Here is a 7613-nt window from a genome sequence, read left to right on the forward strand (position 1 = left end):
TCGGGACGTTCATACCATGGATAACAGCGGAAAGATGCAGGTCAGGGAACCGACCCAGCATGCAGGTCGGGACGTTCATACCATGGATCAGTGGACAGATGCAGGTCAGGGATCCGACCCAGCGTGCAGGTCAGGACGTTCATATCATGGATAACAGCGGACAGATGCAGGTCAGGGAACCGACCCAGCGTGCAGGTCGGGACGTTCATACCATGGATAGCAATAAGCAGATGCGGGTCGGGAATTAGACCCAACGTGCAAGTCAGAACATACTTGACTTGGATAGCAATAAGTAGAGGCGGTCGAGAATCAGCAGGTCGTCGGGATGTACATGCTTCGAACGACGCAGACAAAGGTGGGTCAGGAGGTCAGACACTACGTGACAAATATACCTGCAAGGAATCATAACCACATGTCAGAGAACAATCATCACATGTCAAGGAATATTCTAACTGTGGGAGGCTCATACTCCTCTTGGTTCCTCTGCCAGCCTATAAGAAAAAGCCACATGTCGACCACTGGCAGACAGAGCCTGACATCCGACATTCCCTGACATTCGCCAGGTTCCAGAAGCCTCAGTTGCAGTATAAAAAGGGATGCTTTGTCCCTTACGCAGGTACGCTCACTCGCCATTTCTTACCAGTCTTTTACTTTTCGTGCTTTCTCTGTGATTTATAGGGAAAAAGTACTTGACTTGAGCGTCGGAGGGCCTGACCCGGAGACTTTTTCCCTGGTTTCTGGTCTCTAACGACCGTGGGCTTAGTCTGCGTGTGTGCAGAGTAGTAGCGTCATCATCCTGGTCGTTTCTCTCCATAGGATTGCCCGTGCAAACCTTTCCAGGGGTGTACCTCGCTGATTCAGCATCTCAACGACTCTCCGTCAACTTTTAGCACAACAAGGCCCGCCTTCATCCGACTCAGCTTCCGGACGGGATCAACTACAATTTGATCGAGAAAGGGCAAAATGATTTGGCCACATGGAAGGGACGCATCTCTTTGTCGAAAAGGGAAGTGAAGTAACAAAGATCCAACCTTCAAAGGTACACCAATCTGAGGAGCCGCGAGGCTAATGCCAGGAATGTTTCTCATGCAAGCGATCATGTCGTCTATGATTTTCTAAAAGCGTTGTTAAAAAAAATACAATGTTTTTCGTTGTCTTTTAAATATGTAATCTCAATTTTTTTTTTTAGTGAAAGCTCTTTCTTCCATTCAGACTATCTCATTACTGGCATAACTTTTATTTCCAAATCATCTTCAATTGTCAGAAATTTATGGGAGTCTGTTCTTTACTTTTGTTTACCTTCATATTTTGCTTACATATTTTATTTTTATACTTTGCACTTTGTTTTATCTATATATCATTTGGTTTTGAATATACATCTTTATGTATGTTTCCCAATAATAATACCTTGAGAATTGTAAGTTTTTAAAGTTTGATTGTCAAGTTCTAGATCATTTGACATGATTACATGTTTTACTTACATATTATTAGTTAGTGTGATGGTAAATTTTATTTTGATTAATTGAATTTGATTGTCAAAAATTATCTAGTGAGAACTACTACATGTTTATTCCATATTATCTTTTTGTGTGATATGTAATTATGAGGATTAAATTCTAAAATTTATTTTGCTTCTTTTCAAAATTATGATTTCATTGATTTCTTTCTTATTCTTTATTTCTTTGGTATTCTTTACTTTCTTCACCTTCGATAACTAGCCAAGGAGAAAAGATAACGTCTTTGCAAGAGTGTGATTCACCAGCATACCATAAGTGAGGAGTAGTAGCTTGGGTTGTCGGATCATCTTAAACAAATATATTAGCCATTATACTGTCGATCAGTATTCAACCCCCTTACTAAGTCTCACAATCCCTAATGTAATTTACTCAACTCATTTAAACATATTGCTCAAATATCAAAAATACAATCTTAGCTTATTAGGATTAAATCAGACCTAATTATATTGTACCAACATGAAGTTCGTGCACTAGCTGGGTCAATATGTGCTAAGGGGACTAAAAGAATTTCTTATAGATTTTCTCGTTTTGCCGTTTTTTCCTTTCTATTAATACTTTATATAGTTTTCCTTTTTGTTATTTTCTTATAAGATGGTAATAAAAAAATAAAAACATTGTCAAAAAAGAGTTCTAAAACTTGTGGATGACTTGGGAGAAGACATGACCATCAAACTATGTGTAATAATATTGTGTGGCATGATAGTCATCCATGGTTGAGAATAAGATGTTGGTTTGAGAAGTGTATAGAATCAAAAGAGGTTTCAAAGTATGAACCTAGCATGATTGAGGTCCCAAGGATGATAGTGAATAGAAGAGATATCAAAATCAAATTATTAGGCTTCAGATACCAATTAACATAGCAATACAACAAACAAATAAAGACATGAACATCGCCTAGAGGAATAAACTCTGAGACAAAGAAAACAAGTAAAAAATCTATTAATTCAAAGATGATCCAAATATAGATCCAAGTTGACAATAAATACAGAAACAAGCATTTTAAATAAAGAAAATACACTAATTGTAATAAGAATTATAATTATTCTCTATTTATTGCTAATATAGAAAATGCTAATAATCAAATGATAAAAAAAATTTATGATTACAAATACATCACTATGAGTATCCTCTAGTATACGTTTTTAATTGCCCCGGGCTATGATGTAGCGGTAGGATATTCAAATTATCACTTATATATCAACGGTTTGATTCCCAGCTATGATGAATTTGCAAAAAAAATTCTTTCAAATGGGGCACGTAACCAAAAGATGTTGAGCTTCTGGGTCGTGTGCTGCGAGCGCTTCTTGATTTATCCTGGTGGCTAATGAAAAATTTTCGTGGGGCTCGGCCAATCACCTCAATGCTAGTTGGGTTTATCATTTTTTTAGTATATTTTTTATTACCTCCGGGACTATGGTGCAAGGGCACCAAGTTATCACTCAGGCATCCGTGATTCGATCCCTAGTTATAGGGCATTTGTAGTGATTTTTTTCTCCAAATGGGGCATGCAGCCATGGGATCTGGGCATCTGGGCCGCTCACCACGAGCACTTCTTAATTTATCCTAGCCGATAGTGGAAAACTTTCATAGAGCTGGGCTGGTTGTTTTAGGTTCGGTGTTACCTGGTTCATTATTTTTTTAATATATTTTTTTATTAGTCTCCATGGGGTGTCAAGTTGGTTGGAAGATGACAAATTTACTACAATGCGATATAAATCAATTCCCGATGGGCGTATACCCTCCGGAAAAAACTCCTCCTATCCCTTAGTCACTTGGTGGCCGACTGCAAATTGATCCCATAATTTATCTCCTTTCATATAATTTAGAAATGGACTATAAGGAACACTTAGCTGAGTATAATTATCTTTTACTACACTACACTACACTACAAGAAAAACTTTCATAGATATTGGTGGAACAACAACGGTTTTAAGCAAAAATCGATGTCTTTGAGTATTTTATGTCTATGAGCGCCTTTTTTTTCGTTAATAGACACCGATTTTAACTACGATTTTTAAAACCCGGTGTCTATGAACCAAATTCAGACGGACTTTCTTAGCTCGCTTTCTTTTGGGCTTCTCCTCGCCCACCATAAATCGAAACCCTAATCCTTCGCATCCTCCTTTTAGGAGTTACCATTTGAAAGACGAGCAATGGATCTCTCGACGGGCGATGTGGACGGCGGCGGTCGTCGGCGCTGTCGCGGTCTACTTGTTCGTGTGGGTGATGGGCTCGCGCTCTACTAGTTCCTGCCGCGCGGCTCGCCTTCGGCTTCGTTCAGCCATCTTCGATCGGTCGCCCTTCCACATCACCTCCTTCCATTTACCGCTTTCCTTGCCGAAAATCGCGGCTGACGAAGAGACGGAGGCCGACATTCCTTCATCCTATCTTGTCCTCTTTGGTGGAGAAAGGGGAGCAGAAACTCTCCTTCACCGATCGAGAGTCCGTCCTTGTCGAGGTGCTTCTCGGGATCCAAGGGCGGGGCCGCGCCACTTCTCCTATGCAACTTCAGGCACTCGCCTTCTTCGATCTTACTTCTCTGTGGTATCTTCGAATCGAATATAAACCCATCGCTTTGTCGATCATTACAGGATGTTGAGTTTGCCGTGGAAACCCTAGAGAGTATTGGAGGCTTGCCGGATCCTGTGAGTCTTTGGTATTGGTTTTCTTTATTTATTTATTTTTTACTTACAAGTATACAGTAACAATCTCTTAGACTCACGCAAAATAGACTGCGTGCTAAAAAAATGTAGTAGGAACAAAGTGGTACTCACGAGTAGAACGGGAATAAAATTGAGATTTGAATTTTCCGGTTTGTTTATCTGAATCAATTTGTTTTTCAGTAGGATGTAATTCTATTTTTTATTTTTTTGTGCATCATTTCTACTTTGTTACTTATGTTTAAAAATAATTTTTATAGCTTTTATTTTCTGGCTTTTCATCCATAACTTACAAACTCTTTCCTACAATATCTCGTAACCGAAACGTATCTACATTCTTTCAGTAATTTTACCCTACTTTTCATGTGTCTACTATATTGACTGGCTGTAATCTATTGTATTGGATTGATGAATGCTCTTATTTGATTCCTGCATTATGTTCTTGCAAGAATAGCAGTCTTACATGAAGAATTATTGCTGTCCAATTTACTTGAAAATTAATTGGATGCTATGACCTTTTATTTATGCAATTCTTTATGGAAATTCATTTAATTAATAATATAATAGTTCTTCCTTTCCTTTAACTCATTATAAATGCACGCAATTGAAAATTGGCAGTTTTGTGTTGAAATTCCTTTTGTTTTTATTCAATCTTTTGTAGACAAGTTCTAGTATGATCGAAGGTTGCTGGCAGCTAATTTTCACTACAAGACCTGGAACAGCATCACCAATTCAAGTGAGATGATTTTGCAAAGATTTTTTGAGTTATTTGTTTCGGTTATATTGGTGTTATTTTCTTAAAAAACAGTATAAAAGATTATCTTGCTAGTAATTCTTAGGATATTGTCAGTTAAATCTCTTTTAATTATATTTATATTGAGTAGATTTCATTGACCCCGTAAAGATGTGAGAGCAAAACTTAAAATTTTTTGACACTTTTGAACCTTGATTTAACTGCCCATCAGTAACATTGACTCAAAACACTTATGTTACTCTAACAACTCTGTAATTTTCAGATGATTATCGCATTTATCCGTGACAGTATGGTTTAATTATAAATTGTACTCATTGGAATCTTTCAAAAGATTTTGTGAGTAGAGTTACGTAATTTTTCTCCAAGAAGCAATCACTTCCTCTCCTGTAGTTACCTAGCAGCCATTTTAAACAATCGTATGATTTTAGTCTAACTTTAAATTTAATTGAAATTGAAATGCATTATCTGGGATTTTATTCTCACATGAGATAATTGCAGAAATTTGTGTAATCTAATTCAACTGTGTTAGGCATCTAATATTGTTTCCATAGTTAAACTAACTAATACACCAATATCCAGTTATCTATGTGCTATTGATATCGTGGCCAGTTAAACCATTATTTAAATCTATGTTTTAGATTGTTTTTCATACTAGCATGTTGTATCACTCTTTGCTTATTCCTTTGGTGTAGTATCAACTTGAAATATGAGAATAATCTTTAAGCTCAATCACAATTCAAGATTTAGCAGCATTTTGAAGAAGATGGTGTTTCAACATTGCTCTAAAAGGTGATATTAGTAATTCTTAATTTAATATTCTCCTCTATTGTAATATTATTTTAATGGTGATTGTCTGAGCCTTTGGCTAGGTGTTGGGCTGTGGATCAACCGCCTGCTATCTGGAACCATCTTTTAGTACCTTATGTTTTGGCATATTGTTTCTATCAGGCATAATGTTAGTACCAAATAAATATTTATGTTATGCTTGTTTATACAAGACATGCATGCAAGTTCAGCTTGCTTTATACTTTAAGCTTGATAGCCTATCAGAAAAACTTTTTCTATTATGATGTTACTTATAAGCAATTCATGTTTACAAAGGTTGCATGATGAAGATTACTTAAATGATTATTTGTATTATATGCAGTACTGGATAAACTTGAATTGGTTTGGACCTTTTGATGTGATTAACAATTCAATTTTAATTATTGTTCCTATTTTCTTGTGTTTGTAAGAATTCTATTGTAATGCTTATTCCTATTTTTCTGCATTTGGATCCTCTGTATGAGTATGCTAGTATATTTTTTAATTACAATTGCCTTAATGTAAAATTTATCTTTAATTTATTTTTTAAATTGTTGTTGTTGTTATTGTTGTTGTTGTTATTATTGTGATGTCAATCTATTTTCTTCATTTGCATTAGGTCACTAGAGGAATAAACTCTCTAACCCAGAAAAAAAATATATTAATTCAAAGGTGATCCAATTTGGCACTAAATACAGAAACAAATATTTTAAATAAAAAATATACTAATTTTAATAAAACTTATAATTATTCTCTATTTATTGATAACATAGATAATGCTAATAATTAAATGATAAAAAAATTAATGATTGCAAATACATCACTCTTATATTCTCCCGTATATTTCTTATTACAATTGCATCCATCTAAAATTTATTTTCAATTTATTTTCTTTAGTTATTATTATATGTCAATCTCTTTTCTTCATTTGCATTAGGTCCCTATTAAGAATACAAATATTAGATAAGATATCAGATAAAAAAACTAAAATATATTTTAATTTTTTTTTTTTAGATTAAAAACTAATATTCCCCCACAAGACTTAAAAAAAATTAGAATTAGTGAGATATTTTAATGAGACTAAGCTTCATTTAATACTATGGTAAATTAAGTTCTTAATATTTCCCTTTTTAGTTAAACTTCTTTACATTGCATGTTCACTAATTAATGGTGGTGAGCAAGTGCTTAAATTTCTTTAAAGACACTTAGGAAGGTCTAACTCTTTACTATGATCTACAAAAACTATCACTTTAGATCTCTTTTATGCTTTTCTTATTTTAGTTCTACATACGAGTATAATTAAATCGCCTAAGGAATGATGGTGGAAGTTCTTTAATATAGAACTTCTTCACACATTAGAAAATGCTTGTTAATAAGTTATAGTGTTCTCTTGGACTAATCAATCAACTTAGTATTACTCTTTTAACCTCTTTTAAAAGTTCCCATCATAGAAGTAGAGTTGCCATAGTAGAAAGATATTCCTCATAAACATGGCGAATCAATCATCAATAATGTCATAAAGAGAACTGAAGTAAGCTTTGCGTGGGAAACATTTAATTGTAATCGCTTAGCATAAGGTATGAGTTGCCAAACTTCCAGTCAAAGAAGGTGGCTCTAAACTTAGCAAGTGAGTTGATACAAAATAAACATGGTAGGCATGTGAAGCATTATTGGAGACGAAGGGTTCCCTTTCATTACTCCCTTTGCTGCAAATGCTAAAGAGACGAAGGGGCGTCATTTTCCCTTTGTCTTCCTCAATCTTCTTATAAAGGTGCGTCCAAGCCTTTGAGAAGGAGGTCGATCGTCGATCGGAGAGAGCGCAGCAGAAGGTGATCAAAGAGGGGTTGTGAGGTGTTTTGGTTGAGCAAAGGAGAACAC

The 7613-nt window shown here is 35.3% G+C and overlaps 1 long non-coding RNA gene across 1 annotated transcript; it reads left to right on the forward strand.

Moving 5' to 3' along the window:
- Positions 1–4105: 4105 nt before the first annotated feature.
- LOC122028204 lies at positions 4106–6062 on the forward strand. The gene is made up of 4 exons (XR_006124673.1): positions 4106–4162; positions 4839–4913; positions 5624–5720; positions 5801–6062. It is a non-coding gene; the product is annotated as an uncharacterized LOC122028204 (long non-coding RNA).
- Positions 6063–7613: the final 1551 nt, after the last annotated feature.

The sequence above is a fragment of the Zingiber officinale genome, chromosome 10A (genome assembly GCF_018446385.1).
Source record: "Zingiber officinale cultivar Zhangliang chromosome 10A, Zo_v1.1, whole genome shotgun sequence".
Lineage (NCBI taxonomy): Eukaryota > Viridiplantae > Streptophyta > Magnoliopsida > Zingiberales > Zingiberaceae > Zingiber > Zingiber officinale.